General features: G+C 53.9%; 34 non-coding genes across 34 annotated transcripts; 7 read left to right on the top strand and 27 right to left on the bottom strand.

Moving 5' to 3' along the window:
* Nucleotides 1-92: 92 nt before the first annotated feature.
* Nucleotides 93-164, top strand: Trnag-ucc (transfer RNA glycine (anticodon UCC)). The gene has a single exon. It is a non-coding gene; the product is annotated as a tRNA-Gly (tRNA).
* Nucleotides 165-440: 276 nt separating this feature from the next.
* Trnas-aga (transfer RNA serine (anticodon AGA)) lies at nt 441-522 on the bottom strand. Its single transcript has one exon. It is a non-coding gene; the product is annotated as a tRNA-Ser (tRNA).
* Nucleotides 523-661: 139 nt separating this feature from the next.
* On the bottom strand, nt 662-734 carry Trnak-uuu (transfer RNA lysine (anticodon UUU)). The gene has a single exon. It is a non-coding gene; the product is annotated as a tRNA-Lys (tRNA).
* Nucleotides 735-1,030: 296 nt separating this feature from the next.
* Trnae-uuc (transfer RNA glutamic acid (anticodon UUC)) lies at nt 1,031-1,102 on the bottom strand. The gene has a single exon. It is a non-coding gene; the product is annotated as a tRNA-Glu (tRNA).
* A 322-nt stretch (nt 1,103-1,424) lies between these two features.
* On the bottom strand, nt 1,425-1,497 carry Trnam-cau (transfer RNA methionine (anticodon CAU)). Its single transcript has one exon. It is a non-coding gene; the product is annotated as a tRNA-Met (tRNA).
* An 815-nt stretch (nt 1,498-2,312) lies between these two features.
* Nucleotides 2,313-2,384, top strand: Trnag-ucc (transfer RNA glycine (anticodon UCC)). The gene has a single exon. It is a non-coding gene; the product is annotated as a tRNA-Gly (tRNA).
* A 276-nt stretch (nt 2,385-2,660) lies between these two features.
* Trnas-aga (transfer RNA serine (anticodon AGA)) lies at nt 2,661-2,742 on the bottom strand. The gene has a single exon. It is a non-coding gene; the product is annotated as a tRNA-Ser (tRNA).
* Nucleotides 2,743-2,881: 139 nt separating this feature from the next.
* On the bottom strand, nt 2,882-2,954 carry Trnak-uuu (transfer RNA lysine (anticodon UUU)). Its single transcript has one exon. It is a non-coding gene; the product is annotated as a tRNA-Lys (tRNA).
* Nucleotides 2,955-3,250: 296 nt separating this feature from the next.
* Nucleotides 3,251-3,322, bottom strand: Trnae-uuc (transfer RNA glutamic acid (anticodon UUC)). The gene has a single exon. It is a non-coding gene; the product is annotated as a tRNA-Glu (tRNA).
* A 322-nt stretch (nt 3,323-3,644) lies between these two features.
* Trnam-cau (transfer RNA methionine (anticodon CAU)) lies at nt 3,645-3,717 on the bottom strand. Its single transcript has one exon. It is a non-coding gene; the product is annotated as a tRNA-Met (tRNA).
* Nucleotides 3,718-4,532: 815 nt separating this feature from the next.
* Nucleotides 4,533-4,604, top strand: Trnag-ucc (transfer RNA glycine (anticodon UCC)). The gene has a single exon. It is a non-coding gene; the product is annotated as a tRNA-Gly (tRNA).
* Nucleotides 4,605-4,880: 276 nt separating this feature from the next.
* On the bottom strand, nt 4,881-4,962 carry Trnas-aga (transfer RNA serine (anticodon AGA)). Its single transcript has one exon. It is a non-coding gene; the product is annotated as a tRNA-Ser (tRNA).
* A 139-nt stretch (nt 4,963-5,101) lies between these two features.
* Nucleotides 5,102-5,174, bottom strand: Trnak-uuu (transfer RNA lysine (anticodon UUU)). The gene has a single exon. It is a non-coding gene; the product is annotated as a tRNA-Lys (tRNA).
* Nucleotides 5,175-5,470: 296 nt separating this feature from the next.
* On the bottom strand, nt 5,471-5,542 carry Trnae-uuc (transfer RNA glutamic acid (anticodon UUC)). The gene has a single exon. It is a non-coding gene; the product is annotated as a tRNA-Glu (tRNA).
* A 322-nt stretch (nt 5,543-5,864) lies between these two features.
* On the bottom strand, nt 5,865-5,937 carry Trnam-cau (transfer RNA methionine (anticodon CAU)). Its single transcript has one exon. It is a non-coding gene; the product is annotated as a tRNA-Met (tRNA).
* An 815-nt stretch (nt 5,938-6,752) lies between these two features.
* Trnag-ucc (transfer RNA glycine (anticodon UCC)) lies at nt 6,753-6,824 on the top strand. Its single transcript has one exon. It is a non-coding gene; the product is annotated as a tRNA-Gly (tRNA).
* A 276-nt stretch (nt 6,825-7,100) lies between these two features.
* Nucleotides 7,101-7,182, bottom strand: Trnas-aga (transfer RNA serine (anticodon AGA)). The gene has a single exon. It is a non-coding gene; the product is annotated as a tRNA-Ser (tRNA).
* A 139-nt stretch (nt 7,183-7,321) lies between these two features.
* Trnak-uuu (transfer RNA lysine (anticodon UUU)) lies at nt 7,322-7,394 on the bottom strand. Its single transcript has one exon. It is a non-coding gene; the product is annotated as a tRNA-Lys (tRNA).
* A 296-nt stretch (nt 7,395-7,690) lies between these two features.
* Nucleotides 7,691-7,762, bottom strand: Trnae-uuc (transfer RNA glutamic acid (anticodon UUC)). Its single transcript has one exon. It is a non-coding gene; the product is annotated as a tRNA-Glu (tRNA).
* A 322-nt stretch (nt 7,763-8,084) lies between these two features.
* Nucleotides 8,085-8,157, bottom strand: Trnam-cau (transfer RNA methionine (anticodon CAU)). The gene has a single exon. It is a non-coding gene; the product is annotated as a tRNA-Met (tRNA).
* An 815-nt stretch (nt 8,158-8,972) lies between these two features.
* On the top strand, nt 8,973-9,044 carry Trnag-ucc (transfer RNA glycine (anticodon UCC)). Its single transcript has one exon. It is a non-coding gene; the product is annotated as a tRNA-Gly (tRNA).
* A 276-nt stretch (nt 9,045-9,320) lies between these two features.
* Nucleotides 9,321-9,402, bottom strand: Trnas-aga (transfer RNA serine (anticodon AGA)). Its single transcript has one exon. It is a non-coding gene; the product is annotated as a tRNA-Ser (tRNA).
* A 139-nt stretch (nt 9,403-9,541) lies between these two features.
* Trnak-uuu (transfer RNA lysine (anticodon UUU)) lies at nt 9,542-9,614 on the bottom strand. The gene has a single exon. It is a non-coding gene; the product is annotated as a tRNA-Lys (tRNA).
* A 296-nt stretch (nt 9,615-9,910) lies between these two features.
* Trnae-uuc (transfer RNA glutamic acid (anticodon UUC)) lies at nt 9,911-9,982 on the bottom strand. Its single transcript has one exon. It is a non-coding gene; the product is annotated as a tRNA-Glu (tRNA).
* Nucleotides 9,983-10,304: 322 nt separating this feature from the next.
* Nucleotides 10,305-10,377, bottom strand: Trnam-cau (transfer RNA methionine (anticodon CAU)). The gene has a single exon. It is a non-coding gene; the product is annotated as a tRNA-Met (tRNA).
* An 815-nt stretch (nt 10,378-11,192) lies between these two features.
* Nucleotides 11,193-11,264, top strand: Trnag-ucc (transfer RNA glycine (anticodon UCC)). The gene has a single exon. It is a non-coding gene; the product is annotated as a tRNA-Gly (tRNA).
* Nucleotides 11,265-11,540: 276 nt separating this feature from the next.
* Nucleotides 11,541-11,622, bottom strand: Trnas-aga (transfer RNA serine (anticodon AGA)). Its single transcript has one exon. It is a non-coding gene; the product is annotated as a tRNA-Ser (tRNA).
* Nucleotides 11,623-11,761: 139 nt separating this feature from the next.
* On the bottom strand, nt 11,762-11,834 carry Trnar-ucu (transfer RNA arginine (anticodon UCU)). Its single transcript has one exon. It is a non-coding gene; the product is annotated as a tRNA-Arg (tRNA).
* A 296-nt stretch (nt 11,835-12,130) lies between these two features.
* Nucleotides 12,131-12,202, bottom strand: Trnae-uuc (transfer RNA glutamic acid (anticodon UUC)). The gene has a single exon. It is a non-coding gene; the product is annotated as a tRNA-Glu (tRNA).
* A 322-nt stretch (nt 12,203-12,524) lies between these two features.
* Trnam-cau (transfer RNA methionine (anticodon CAU)) lies at nt 12,525-12,597 on the bottom strand. Its single transcript has one exon. It is a non-coding gene; the product is annotated as a tRNA-Met (tRNA).
* An 815-nt stretch (nt 12,598-13,412) lies between these two features.
* On the top strand, nt 13,413-13,484 carry Trnag-ucc (transfer RNA glycine (anticodon UCC)). The gene has a single exon. It is a non-coding gene; the product is annotated as a tRNA-Gly (tRNA).
* Nucleotides 13,485-13,760: 276 nt separating this feature from the next.
* Nucleotides 13,761-13,842, bottom strand: Trnas-aga (transfer RNA serine (anticodon AGA)). Its single transcript has one exon. It is a non-coding gene; the product is annotated as a tRNA-Ser (tRNA).
* A 139-nt stretch (nt 13,843-13,981) lies between these two features.
* Trnak-uuu (transfer RNA lysine (anticodon UUU)) lies at nt 13,982-14,054 on the bottom strand. Its single transcript has one exon. It is a non-coding gene; the product is annotated as a tRNA-Lys (tRNA).
* Nucleotides 14,055-14,350: 296 nt separating this feature from the next.
* Nucleotides 14,351-14,422, bottom strand: Trnae-uuc (transfer RNA glutamic acid (anticodon UUC)). Its single transcript has one exon. It is a non-coding gene; the product is annotated as a tRNA-Glu (tRNA).
* Nucleotides 14,423-14,534: the final 112 nt, after the last annotated feature.

Raw genomic sequence — 14,534 nt, 5'->3', positions numbered from 1 at the left:
CTACCTCGTAAAGCGCCTACAGCTACTATCACCGTGGGTCACTGCCGGCGGGCGGGAAGCCGACACAGCGCGGCGTTGCGAGCAGCGGCTGTGCGGTGGTGGTGTAATGGTGAGCATAGTTGCCTTCCGAGCAGTTGAGCCGCGTTCGATTCCCGGCCACCGCAACGGGCGCAAATCTATGCGTATGAGTATGTGAGCCACGTGCTGTTGAATTAACGTTTTCTTTCCGTCGTCGCTCCACGCAGGCCATCCTGTAGTATGTCCCGACTTGTCCCGACTTTGCTCGGCTGACGCGAAAGCTGACGCTTGGAATTCGCCCTTATCAAAAGGACAGGCGCTATAAACGACTGTGAGAGGTGAGGTGTAGCGAGGTACCAAAACGACAGGCAAACTGCGAAATTTTCTGCTCTCTCTTCTGAAACAAAAAATAAAAAAACCGACGCAGTCGGCGGGACTCGAACCTACGCTCCCAGAGGGAATCTGATTTCTAGTCAGACGCCTTAACCACTCGGCCACGAGCGCTCGTAGCTAAAGCTTCCCTCGAATCGTGAAAAATGCAACCGGTCTGCGCAGAATGTTGACAGGAAACGAACTCGGTGCACTGATTACGGCAGGGCTACCAGCGCTACGAAACGAGCCATTACGGAAGCGTTAAAATCTTCGCCCGAACAGGGATTCGAACCCTGGACCCTTAGGTTAAAAGCCTAATGCTCTACCGACTGAGCTATCCGGGCTCACGCTTGTTGTGCATGGAGCGACTGCAAGCAATGTGAATAACTGGAACGCGTGTGTAGGCGTACTACGGTAATTGCTGGCTTCTGGCGCAACTGGCGACTTCACCGACTTCCCACTGACGCTGGTAGCACCCCAACAGCGGACCAGTGCCTCTTCTCCCTTTATCCCGGTGCTGACAGTAAGTGCATCCTGTGCCTGCTTCCCCCGATTACGTTCGGTTGAAGCTCCGGAAGGAGGGCGACAAACGAAGGTTGGAAGGCCAAAACATGCAGGGTCGTGTGCGCAAAAACTTACCTTCCGGTACCGGGAATCGAACCCGGGCCTCCTGGGTGAAAGCCAGGTATCCTAGCCACTAGACCACACCGGACTTGCTCGAGAAACGTGAGATTTACTCCCTCTCCTCTCGCATTTCCTGCTGAATCCGGACTCAGTGTTGTTCTCTGTTTGCGAGCATTTTTGCGCGTGCAGACTGGCATGGCGCACAGCTCGAAACTGTCTATTCATTGCTGTTTGCATCATATTTCACTCATAACAGGGGAGGAGAATGATCAAAGTTGTACCTTGCCATAATTGGAAGTAAACATTGTGACGCTGAGGCGTGGATTTCTTGTGGATAACAAACGACAATTAAGTTCGTTCGCTAGCAATAGCAACGCCGTTAATTCAGCCGTGATGTACAGCAAATTAAATGCCCCGGGTGAGGATCGAACTCACGACCTTAAGATTATGAGACTTACGCGCTACCTACTGCGCTACCGAGGCTCGTTGCATCCATCATCCCAGGAAACTTGGTAAGTCTCACATATTAGAGATAGACAGTTTGCGCTTTCTCAGGAATCTGTTGTGTCGCTACGCGTGCTTTCCCGACTTGCTAGATTAAACTGCTGCCGCAGCTTTTTTAACGACGGAAAGCAGCACTGCCTGAGGTTACAGTACATCGCCCTTGCGGCACCTGAACACAGCGGCCTGTAGGGCCAGGCCGACGCTGGAGTTCAGTAACAGCACGCGACCGTCCAAGTAGGGTCTCTTGCGTGCTGCATGTTTGGTTCTTCTCACAGCGAATCCTGCTATACATTCCTGAGGCTGACGCACCTCAAGCGAGCAATCGGCGCGGCAGCACTATAGCGACAACAGCAAAACGATGCATCGGCCGGGAATCGAAGCCGGGCCGCCCGCGTGGTAGGCGAACAACCTACCACTTTTTTAGTTGTTGTTCTCATTTTGTTAGTTGCATTTGTTGGGGGCGGACGTCCGATGACGTCCGTGCTTCCCGAGCATATTCCCGAGCAGCTGTCTGCAGGGAAAGTGGGATTGCCACCCAGCGACGTCGCATACAACCGAAAAAAGTGCTACACACGCGGAGTCCCCCACTAGACTGCCTCAAAGCGGCCTCTCGTCACTATTGTGTGAGTAACGTTGCGGCCGCGGCGACGAGCCTTGCCCAAAGACGCAGCGTGCGTGGAGGCGCTGCCCGAATGCACCCTCCTACCTCGTAAAGCGCCTACAGCTACTATCACCGTGGGCCACTGCCGGCGGGCGGGAAGCCGACACAGCGCGGCGTTGCGAGCAGCGGCTGTGCGGTGGTGGTGTAATGGTGAGCATAGTTGCCTTCCGAGCAGTTGAGCCGCGTTCGATTCCCGGCCACCGCAACGGGCGCAAATCTATGCGTATGAGTATGTGAGCCACGTGCTGTTGAATTAACGTTTTCTTTCCGTCGTCGCTCCACGCAGGCCATCCTGTAGTATGTCCCGACTTGTCCCGACTTTGCTCGGCTGACGCGAAAGCTGACGCTTGGAATTCGCCCTTATCAAAAGGACAGGCGCTATAAACGACTGTGAGAGGTGAGGTGTAGCGAGGTACCAAAACGACAGGCAAACTGCGAAATTTTCTGCTCTCTCTTCTGAAACAAAAAATAAAAAAACCGACGCAGTCGGCGGGACTCGAACCTACGCTCCCAGAGGGAATCTGATTTCTAGTCAGACGCCTTAACCACTCGGCCACGAGTGCTCGTAGCTAAAGCTTCCCTCGAATCGTGAAAAATGCAACCGGTCTGCGCAGAATGTTGACAGGAAACGAACTCGGTGCACTGATTACGGCAGGGCTACCAGCGCTACGAAACGAGCCATTACGGAAGCGTTAAAATCTTCGCCCGAACAGGGATTCGAACCCTGGACCCTTAGGTTAAAAGCCTAATGCTCTACCGACTGAGCTATCCGGGCTCACGCTTGTTGTGCATGGAGCGACTGCAAGCAATGTGAATAACTGGAACGCGTGTGTAGGCGTACTACGGTAATTGCTGGCTTCTGGCGCAACTGGCGACTTCACCGACTTCCCACTGACGCTGGTAGCACCCCAACAGCGGACCAGTGCCTCTTCTCCCTTTATCCCGGTGCTGACAGTAAGTGCATCCTGTGCCTGCTTCCCCCGATTACGTTCGGTTGAAGCTCCGGAAGGAGGGCGACAAACGAAGGTTGGAAGGCCAAAACATGCAGGGTCGTGTGCGCAAAAACTTACCTTCCGGTACCGGGAATCGAACCCGGGCCTCCTGGGTGAAAGCCAGGTATCCTAGCCACTAGACCACACCGGACTTGCTCGAGAAACGTGAGATTTACTCCCTCTCCTCTCGCATTTCCTGCTGAATCCGGACTCAGTGTTGTTCTCTGTTTGCGAGCATTTTTGCGCGTGCAGACTGGCATGGCGCACAGCTCGAAACTGTCTATTCATTGCTGTTTGCATCATATTTCACTCATAACAGGGGAGGAGAATGATCAAAGTTGTACCTTGCCATAATTGGAAGTAAACATTGTGACGCTGAGGCGTGGATTTCTTGTGGATAACAAACGACAATTAAGTTCGTTCGCTAGCAATAGCAACGCCGTTAATTCAGCCGTGATGTACAGCAAATTAAATGCCCCGGGTGAGGATCGAACTCACGACCTTAAGATTATGAGACTTACGCGCTACCTACTGCGCTACCGAGGCTCGTTGCATCCATCATCCCAGGAAACTTGGTAAGTCTCACATATTAGAGATAGACAGTTTGCGCTTTCTCAGGAATCTGTTGTGTCGCTACGCGTGCTTTCCCGACTTGCTAGATTAAACTGCTGCCGCAGCTTTTTTAACGACGGAAAGCAGCACTGCCTGAGGTTACAGTACATCGCCCTTGCGGCACCTGAACACAGCGGCCTGTAGGGCCAGGCCGACGCTGGAGTTCAGTAACAGCACGCGACCGTCCAAGTAGGGTCTCTTGCGTGCTGCATGTTTGGTTCTTCTCACAGCGAATCCTGCTATACATTCCTGAGGCTGACGCACCTCAAGCGAGCAATCGGCGCGGCAGCACTATAGCGACAACAGCAAAACGATGCATCGGCCGGGAATCGAAGCCGGGCCGCCCGCGTGGTAGGCGAACAACCTACCACTTTTTTAGTTGTTGTTCTCATTTTGTTAGTTGCATTTGTTGGGGGCGGACGTCCGATGACGTCCGTGCTTCCCGAGCATATTCCCGAGCAGCTGTCTGCAGGGAAAGTGGGATTGCCACCCAGCGACGTCGCATACAACCGAAAAAAGTGCTACACACGCGGAGTCCCCCACTACACTGCCTCAAAGCGACCGCTCGTCACTATTGTGTGAGTAACGTTGCGGCCGCGGCGACGAGCCTTGCCCAAAGACGCAGCGTGCGTGGAGGCGCTGCCCGAATGCACCCTCCTACCTCGTAAAGCGCCTACAGCTACTATCACCGTGGGTCACTGCCGGCGGGCGGGAAGCCGACACAGCGCGGCGTTGCGAGCAGCGGCTGTGCGGTGGTGGTGTAATGGTGAGCATAGTTGCCTTCCGAGCAGTTGAGCCGCGTTCGATTCCCGGCCACCGCAACGGGCGCAAATCTATGCGTATGAGTATGTGAGCCACGTGCTGTTGAATTAACGTTTTCTTTCCGTCGTCGCTCCACGCAGGCCATCCTGTAGTATGTCCCGACTTGTCCCGACTTTGCTCGGCTGACGCGAAAGCTGACGCTTGGAATTCGCCCTTATCAAAAGGACAGGCGCTATAAACGACTGTGAGAGGTGAGGTGTAGCGAGGTACCAAAACGACAGGCAAACTGCGAAATTTTCTGCTCTCTCTTCTGAAACAAAAAATAAAAAAACCGACGCAGTCGGCGGGACTCGAACCTACGCTCCCAGAGGGAATCTGATTTCTAGTCAGACGCCTTAACCACTCGGCCACGAGTGCTCGTAGCTAAAGCTTCCCTCGAATCGTGAAAAATGCAACCGGTCTGCGCAGAATGTTGACAGGAAACGAACTCGGTGCACTGATTACGGCAGGGCTACCAGCGCTACGAAACGAGCCATTACGGAAGCGTTAAAATCTTCGCCCGAACAGGGATTCGAACCCTGGACCCTTAGGTTAAAAGCCTAATGCTCTACCGACTGAGCTATCCGGGCTCACGCTTGTTGTGCATGGAGCGACTGCAAGCAATGTGAATAACTGGAACGCGTGTGTAGGCGTACTACGGTAATTGCTGGCTTCTGGCGCAACTGGCGACTTCACCGACTTCCCACTGACGCTGGTAGCACCCCAACAGCGGACCAGTGCCTCTTCTCCCTTTATCCCGGTGCTGACAGTAAGTGCATCCTGTGCCTGCTTCCCCCGATTACGTTCGGTTGAAGCTCCGGAAGGAGGGCGACAAACGAAGGTTGGAAGGCCAAAACATGCAGGGTCGTGTGCGCAAAAACTTACCTTCCGGTACCGGGAATCGAACCCGGGCCTCCTGGGTGAAAGCCAGGTATCCTAGCCACTAGACCACACCGGACTTGCTCGAGAAACGTGAGATTTACTCCCTCTCCTCTCGCATTTCCTGCTGAATCCGGACTCAGTGTTGTTCTCTGTTTGCGAGCATTTTTGCGCGTGCAGACTGGCATGGCGCACAGCTCGAAACTGTCTATTCATTGCTGTTTGCATCATATTTCACTCATAACAGGGGAGGAGAATGATCAAAGTTGTACCTTGCCATAATTGGAAGTAAACATTGTGACGCTGAGGCGTGGATTTCTTGTGGATAACAAACGACAATTAAGTTCGTTCGCTAGCAATAGCAACGCCGTTAATTCAGCCGTGATGTACAGCAAATTAAATGCCCCGGGTGAGGATCGAACTCACGACCTTAAGATTATGAGACTTACGCGCTACCTACTGCGCTACCGAGGCTCGTTGCATCCATCATCCCAGGAAACTTGGTAAGTCTCACATATTAGAGATAGACAGTTTGCGCTTTCTCAGGAATCTGTTGTGTCGCTACGCGTGCTTTCCCGACTTGCTAGATTAAACTGCTGCCGCAGCTTTTTTAACGACGGAAAGCAGCACTGCCTGAGGTTACAGTACATCGCCCTTGCGGCACCTGAACACAGCGGCCTGTAGGGCCAGGCCGACGCTGGAGTTCAGTAACAGCACGCGACCGTCCAAGTAGGGTCTCTTGCGTGCTGCATGTTTGGTTCTTCTCACAGCGAATCCTGCTATACATTCCTGAGGCTGACGCACCTCAAGCGAGCAATCGGCGCGGCAGCACTATAGCGACAACAGCAAAACGATGCATCGGCCGGGAATCGAAGCCGGGCCGCCCGCGTGGTAGGCGAACAACCTACCACTTTTTTAGTTGTTGTTCTCATTTTGTTAGTTGCATTTGTTGGGGGCGGACGTCCGATGACGTCCGTGCTTCCCGAGCATATTCCCGAGCAGCTGTCTGCAGGGAAAGTGGGATTGCCACCCAGCGACGTCGCATACAACCGAAAAAAGTGCTACACACGCGGAGTCCCCCACTACACTGCCTCAAAGCGACCGCTCGTCACTATTGTGTGAGTAACGTTGCGGCCGCGGCGACGAGCCTTGCCCAAAGACGCAGCGTGCGTGGAGGCGCTGCCCGAATGCACCCTCCTACCTCGTAAAGCGCCTACAGCTACTATCACCGTGGGCCACTGCCGGCGGGCGGGAAGCCGACACAGCGCGGCGTTGCGAGCAGCGGCTGTGCGGTGGTGGTGTAATGGTGAGCATAGTTGCCTTCCGAGCAGTTGAGCCGCGTTCGATTCCCGGCCACCGCAACGGGCGCAAATCTATGCGTATGAGTATGTGAGCCACGTGCTGTTGAATTAACGTTTTCTTTCCGTCGTCGCTCCACGCAGGCCATCCTGTAGTATGTCCCGACTTGTCCCGACTTTGCTCGGCTGACGCGAAAGCTGACGCTTGGAATTCGCCCTTATCAAAAGGACAGGCGCTATAAACGACTGTGAGAGGTGAGGTGTAGCGAGGTACCAAAACGACAGGCAAACTGCGAAATTTTCTGCTCTCTCTTCTGAAACAAAAAATAAAAAAACCGACGCAGTCGGCGGGACTCGAACCTACGCTCCCAGAGGGAATCTGATTTCTAGTCAGACGCCTTAACCACTCGGCCACGAGCGCTCGTAGCTAAAGCTTCCCTCGAATCGTGAAAAATGCAACCGGTCTGCGCAGAATGTTGACAGGAAACGAACTCGGTGCACTGATTACGGCAGGGCTACCAGCGCTACGAAACGAGCCATTACGGAAGCGTTAAAATCTTCGCCCGAACAGGGATTCGAACCCTGGACCCTTAGGTTAAAAGCCTAATGCTCTACCGACTGAGCTATCCGGGCTCACGCTTGTTGTGCATGGAGCGACTGCAAGCAATGTGAATAACTGGAACGCGTGTGTAGGCGTACTACGGTAATTGCTGGCTTCTGGCGCAACTGGCGACTTCACCGACTTCCCACTGACGCTGGTAGCACCCCAACAGCGGACCAGTGCCTCTTCTCCCTTTATCCCGGTGCTGACAGTAAGTGCATCCTGTGCCTGCTTCCCCCGATTACGTTCGGTTGAAGCTCCGGAAGGAGGGCGACAAACGAAGGTTGGAAGGCCAAAACATGCAGGGTCGTGTGCGCAAAAACTTACCTTCCGGTACCGGGAATCGAACCCGGGCCTCCTGGGTGAAAGCCAGGTATCCTAGCCACTAGACCACACCGGACTTGCTCGAGAAACGTGAGATTTACTCCCTCTCCTCTCGCATTTCCTGCTGAATCCGGACTCAGTGTTGTTCTCTGTTTGCGAGCATTTTTGCGCGTGCAGACTGGCATGGCGCACAGCTCGAAACTGTCTATTCATTGCTGTTTGCATCATATTTCACTCATAACAGGGGAGGAGAATGATCAAAGTTGTACCTTGCCATAATTGGAAGTAAACATTGTGACGCTGAGGCGTGGATTTCTTGTGGATAACAAACGACAATTAAGTTCGTTCGCTAGCAATAGCAACGCCGTTAATTCAGCCGTGATGTACAGCAAATTAAATGCCCCGGGTGAGGATCGAACTCACGACCTTAAGATTATGAGACTTACGCGCTACCTACTGCGCTACCGAGGCTCGTTGCATCCATCATCCCAGGAAACTTGGTAAGTCTCACATATTAGAGATAGACAGTTTGCGCTTTCTCAGGAATCTGTTGTGTCGCTACGCGTGCTTTCCCGACTTGCTAGATTAAACTGCTGCCGCAGCTTTTTTAACGACGGAAAGCAGCACTGCCTGAGGTTACAGTACATCGCCCTTGCGGCACCTGAACACAGCGGCCTGTAGGGCCAGGCCGACGCTGGAGTTCAGTAACAGCACGCGACCGTCCAAGTAGGGTCTCTTGCGTGCTGCATGTTTGGTTCTTCTCACAGCGAATCCTGCTATACATTCCTGAGGCTGACGCACCTCAAGCGAGCAATCGGCGCGGCAGCACTATAGCGACAACAGCAAAACGATGCATCGGCCGGGAATCGAAGCCGGGCCGCCCGCGTGGTAGGCGAACAACCTACCACTTTTTTAGTTGTTGTTCTCATTTTGTTAGTTGCATTTGTTGGGGGCGGACGTCCGATGACGTCCGTGCTTCCCGAGCATATTCCCGAGCAGCTGTCTGCAGGGAAAGTGGGATTGCCACCCAGCGACGTCGCATACAACCGAAAAAAGTGCTACACACGCGGAGTCCCCCACTACACTGCCTCAAAGCGACCGCTCGTCACTATTGTGTGAGTAACGTTGCGGCCGCGGCGACGAGCCTTGCCCAAAGACGCAGCGTGCGTGGAGGCGCTGCCCGAATGCACCCTCCTACCTCGTAAAGCGCCTACAGCTACTATCACCGTGGGCCACTGCCGGCGGGCGGGAAGCCGACACAGCGCGGCGTTGCGAGCAGCGGCTGTGCGGTGGTGGTGTAATGGTGAGCATAGTTGCCTTCCGAGCAGTTGAGCCGCGTTCGATTCCCGGCCACCGCAACGGGCGCAAATCTATGCGTATGAGTATGTGAGCCACGTGCTGTTGAATTAACGTTTTCTTTCCGTCGTCGCTCCACGCAGGCCATCCTGTAGTATGTCCCGACTTGTCCCGACTTTGCTCGGCTGACGCGAAAGCTGACGCTTGGAATTCGCCCTTATCAAAAGGACAGGCGCTATAAACGACTGTGAGAGGTGAGGTGTAGCGAGGTACCAAAACGACAGGCAAACTGCGAAATTTTCTGCTCTCTCTTCTGAAACAAAAAATAAAAAAACCGACGCAGTCGGCGGGACTCGAACCTACGCTCCCAGAGGGAATCTGATTTCTAGTCAGACGCTTTAACCACTCGGCCACGACTGCTCGTAGCTAAAGCTTCCCTCGAATCGTGAAAAATGCAACCGGTCTGCGCAGAATGTTGACAGGAAACGAACTCGGTGCACTGATTACGGCAGGGCTACCAGCGCTACGAAACGAGCCATTACGGAAGCGTTAAAATCTTCGCCCGAACAGGGATTCGAACCCTGGACCCTTAGGTTAAAAGCCTAATGCTCTACCGACTGAGCTATCCGGGCTCACGCTTGTTGTGCATGGAGCGACTGCAAGCAATGTGAATAACTGGAACGCGTGTGTAGGCGTACTACGGTAATTGCTGGCTTCTGGCGCAACTGGCGACTTCACCGACTTCCCACTGACGCTGGTAGCACCCCAACAGCGGACCAGTGCCTCTTCTCCCTTTATCCCGGTGCTGACAGTAAGTGCATCCTGTGCCTGCTTCCCCCGATTACGTTCGGTTGAAGCTCCGGAAGGAGGGCGACAAACGAAGGTTGGAAGGCCAAAACATGCAGGGTCGTGTGCGCAAAAACTTACCTTCCGGTACCGGGAATCAAACCCGGGCCTCCTGGGTGAAAGCCAGGTATCCTAGCCACTAGACCACACCGGACTTGCTCGAGAAACGTGAGATTTACTCCCTCTCCTCTCGCATTTCCTGCTGAATCCGGACTCAGTGTTGTTCTCTGTTTGCGAGCATTTTTGCGCGTGCAGACTGGCATGGCGCACAGCTCGAAACTGTCTATTCATTGCTGTTTGCATCATATTTCACTCATAACAGGGGAGGAGAATGATCAAAGTTGTACCTTGCCATAATTGGAAGTAAACATTGTGACGCTGAGGCGTGGATTTCTTGTGGATAACAAACGACAATTAAGTTCGTTCGCTAGCAATAGCAACGCCGTTAATTCAGCCGTGATGTACAGCAAATTAAATGCCCCGGGTGAGGATCGAACTCACGACCTTAAGATTATGAGACTTACGCGCTACCTACTGCGCTACCGAGGCTCGTTGCATCCATCATCCCAGGAAACTTGGTAAGTCTCACATATTAGAGATAGACAGTTTGCGCTTTCTCAGGAATCTTTTGTGTCGCTACGCGTGCTTTCCCGACTTGCTAGATTAAACTGCTGCCGCAGCTTTTTTAACGACGGAAAGCAGCACTGCCTGAGGTTACAGTACATCGCCCTTGCGGCACCTGAACACAGCGGCCTGTAGGGCCAGGCCGACGCTGGAGTTCAGTAACAGCACGCGACCGTCCAAGTAGGGTCTCTTGCGTGCTGCATGTTTGGTTCTTCTCACAGCGAATCCTGCTATACATTCCTGAGGCTGACGCACCTCAAGCGAGCAATCGGCGCGGCAGCACTATAGCGACAACAGCAAAACGATGCATCGGCCGGGAATCGAAGCCGGGCCGCCCGCGTGGTAGGCGAACAACCTACCACTTTTTTAGTTGTTGTTCTCATTTTGTTAGTTGCATTTGTTGGGGGCGGACGTCCGATGACGTCCGTGCTTCCCGAGCATATTCCCGAGCAGCTGTCTGCAGGGAAAGTGGGATTGCCACCCAGCGACGTCGCATACAACCGAAAAAAGTGCTACACACGCGGAGTCCCCCACTACACTGCCTCAAAGCGACCGCTCGTCACTATTGTGTGAGTAACGTTGCGGCCGCGGCGACGAGCCTTGCCCAAAGACGCAGCGTGCGTGGAGGCGCTGCCCGAATGCACCCTCCTACCTCGTAAAGCGCCTACAGCTACTATCACCGTGGGTCACTGCCGGCGGGCGGGAAGCCGACACAGCGCGGCGTTGCGAGCAGCGGCTGTGCGGTGGTGGTGTAATGGTGAGCATAGTTGCCTTCCGAGCAGTTGAGCCGCGTTCGATTCCCGGCCACCGCAACGGGCGCAAATCTATGCGTATGAGTATGTGAGCCACGTGCTGTTGAATTAACGTTTTCTTTCCGTCGTCGCTCCACGCAGGCCATCCTGTAGTATGTCCCGACTTGTCCCGACTTTGCTCGGCTGACGCGAAAGCTGACGCTTGGAATTCGCCCTTATCAAAAGGACAGGCGCTATAAACGACTGTGAGAGGTGAGGTGTAGCGAGGTACCAAAACGACAGGCAAACTGCGAAATTTTCTGCTCTCTCTTCTGAAACAAAAAATAAAAAAACCGACGCAGTCGGTAGGACTCGAACCTACGCTCCCAGAGGGAATCTGATTTCTAGTCAGACGCCTTAACCACTCGGCCACGACTGCTCGTAGCTAAAGCTTCCCTCGAATCGTGAAAAATGCAACCGGTCTGCGCAGAATGTTGACAGGAAAAGAACTCGGTGCACTGATTACGGCAGGGCTACCAGCGCTACGAGACGAGCCATTACGGAAGCGTTAAAATCTTCGCCCGAACAGGGATTCGAACCCTGGACCCTTACGTTAGAAGCCTAATGCTCTACCGACTGAGCTATCCGGGCTCACGCTTGTTGTGCATGGAGCGACTGCAAGCAATGTGAATAACTGGAACGCGTGTGTAGGCGTACTACGGTAATTGCTGGCTTCTGGCGCAACTGGCGACTTCACCGACTTCCCACTGACGCTGGTAGCACCCCAACAGCGGACCAGTGCCTCTTCTCCCTTTATCCCGGTGCTGACAGTAAGTGCATCCTGTGCCTGCTTCCCCCGATTACGTTCGGTTGAAGCTCCGGAAGGAGGGCGACAAACGAAGGTTGGAAGGCCAAAACATGCAGGGTCGTGTGCGCAAAAACTTACCTTCCGGTACCGGGAATCGAACCCGGGCCTCCTGGGTGAAAGCCAGGTATCCTAGCCACTAGACCACACCGGACTTGCTCGAGAAACGTGAGATTTACTCCCTCTCCTCTCGCATTTCCTGCTGAATCCGGACTCAGTGTTGTTCTCTGTTTGCGAGCATTTTTGCGCGTGCAGACTGGCATGGCGCACAGCTCGAAACTGTCTATTCATTGCTGTTTGCATCATATTTCACTCATAACAGGGGAGGAGAATGATCAAAGTTGTACCTTGCCATAATTGGAAGTAAACATTGTGACGCTGAGGCGTGGATTTCTTGTGGATAACAAACGACAATTAAGTTCGTTCGCTAGCAATAGCAACGCCGTTAATTCAGCCGTGATGTACAGCAAATTAAATGCCCCGGGTGAGGATCGAACTCACGACCTTAAGATTATGAGACTTACGCGCTACCTACTGCGCTACCGAGGCTCGTTGCATCCATCATCCCAGGAAACTTGGTAAGTCTCACATATTAGAGATAGACAGTTTGCGCTTTCTCAGGAATCTGTTGTGTCGCTACGCGTGCTTTCCCGACTTGCTAGATTAAACTGCTGCCGCAGCTTTTTTAACGACGGAAAGCAGCACTGCCTGAGGTTACAGTACATCGCCCTTGCGGCACCTGAACACAGCGGCCTGTAGGGCCAGGCCGACGCTGGAGTTCAGTAACAGCACGCGACCGTCCAAGTAGGGTCTCTTGCGTGCTGCATGTTTGGTTCTTCTCACAGCGAATCCTGCTATACATTCCTGAGGCTGACGCACCTCAAGCGAGCAATCGGCGCGGCAGCACTATAGCGACAACAGCAAAACGATGCATCGGCCGGGAATCGAAGCCGGGCCGCCCGCGTGGTAGGCGAACAACCTACCACTTTTTTAGTTGTTGTTCTCATTTTGTTAGTTGCATTTGTTGGGGGCGGACGTCCGATGACGTCCGTGCTTCCCGAGCATATTCCCGAGCAGCTGTCTGCAGGGAAAGTGGGATTGCCACCCAGCGACGTCGCATACAACCGAAAAAAGTGCTACACACGCGGAGTCCCCCACTACACTGCCTCAAAGCGACCGCTCGTCACTATTGTGTGAGTAACGTTGCGGCCGCGGCGACGAGCCTTGCCCAAAGACGCAGCGTGCGTGGAGGCGCTGCCCGAATGCACCCTCCTACCTCGTAAAGCGCCTACAGCTACTATCACCGTGGGTCACTGCCGGCGGGCGGGAAGCCGACACAGCGCGGCGTTGCGAGCAGCGGCTGTGCGGTGGTGGTGTAATGGTGAGCATAGTTGCCTTCCGAGCAGTTGAGCCGCGTTCGATTCCCGGCCACCGCAACGGGCGCAAATCTATGCGTATGAGTATGTGAGCCACGTGCTGTTGAATTAACGTTTTCTTTCCGTCGTCGCTCCACGCAGGCCATCCTGTAGTATGTCCCGACTTGTCCCGACTTTGCTCGGCTGACGCGAAAGCTGACGCTTGGAATTCGCCCTTATCAAAAGGACAGGCGCTATAAACGACTGTGAGAGGTGAGGTGTAGCGAGGTACCAAAACGACAGGCAAACTGCGAAATTTTCTGCTCTCTCTTCTGAAACAAAAAATAAAAAAACCGACGCAGTCGGCGGGACTCGAACCTACGCTCCCAGAGGGAATCTGATTTCTAGTCAGACGCCTTAACCACTCGGCCACGACTGCTCGTAGCTAAAGCTTCCCTCGAATCGTGAAAAATGCAACCGGTCTGCGCAGAATGTTGACAGGAAACGAACTCGGTGCACTGATTACGGCAGGGCTACCAGCGCTACGAGACGAGCCATTACGGAAGCGTTAAAATCTTCGCCCGAACAGGGATTCGAACCCTGGACCCTTACGTTAAAAGCCTAATGCTCTACCGACTGAGCTATCCGGGCTCACGCTTGTTGTGCATGGAGCGACTGCAAGCAATGTGAATAACTGGAACGCGTGTGTAGGCGTACTACGGTAATTGCTGGCTTCTGGCGCAACTGGCGACTTCACCGACTTCCCACTGACGCTGGTAGCACCCCAACAGCGGACCAGTGCCTCTTCTCCCTTTATCCCGGTGCTGACAGTAAGTGCATCCTGTGCCTGCTTCCCCCGATTACGTTCGGTTGAAGCTCCGGAAGGAGGGCGACAAACGAAGGTTGGAAGGCCAAAACATGCAGGGTCGTGTGCGCAAAAACTTACCTTCCGGTACCGGGAATCGAACCCGGGCCTCCTGGGTGAAAGCCAGGTATCCTAGCCACTAGACCACACCGCACTTGCTCGAGAAACGTGAGATTTACTCCCTCTCCTCTCGCATTTCCTGCTGAATCCGGACTCAGTGTTGTTCTCTGTTTGCGAGCATTTTTGCGCGTGCAGACTGGCATGGC

The sequence above is a fragment of the Schistocerca cancellata genome, unplaced genomic scaffold, assembly GCF_023864275.1.
Source record: "Schistocerca cancellata isolate TAMUIC-IGC-003103 unplaced genomic scaffold, iqSchCanc2.1 HiC_scaffold_410, whole genome shotgun sequence".
Taxonomy (NCBI): domain Eukaryota; kingdom Metazoa; phylum Arthropoda; class Insecta; order Orthoptera; family Acrididae; genus Schistocerca; species Schistocerca cancellata.
The sequence above is the reverse complement of the archived record's forward strand: the minus strand, read 5'-3'. Positions and strand labels throughout refer to the sequence as shown.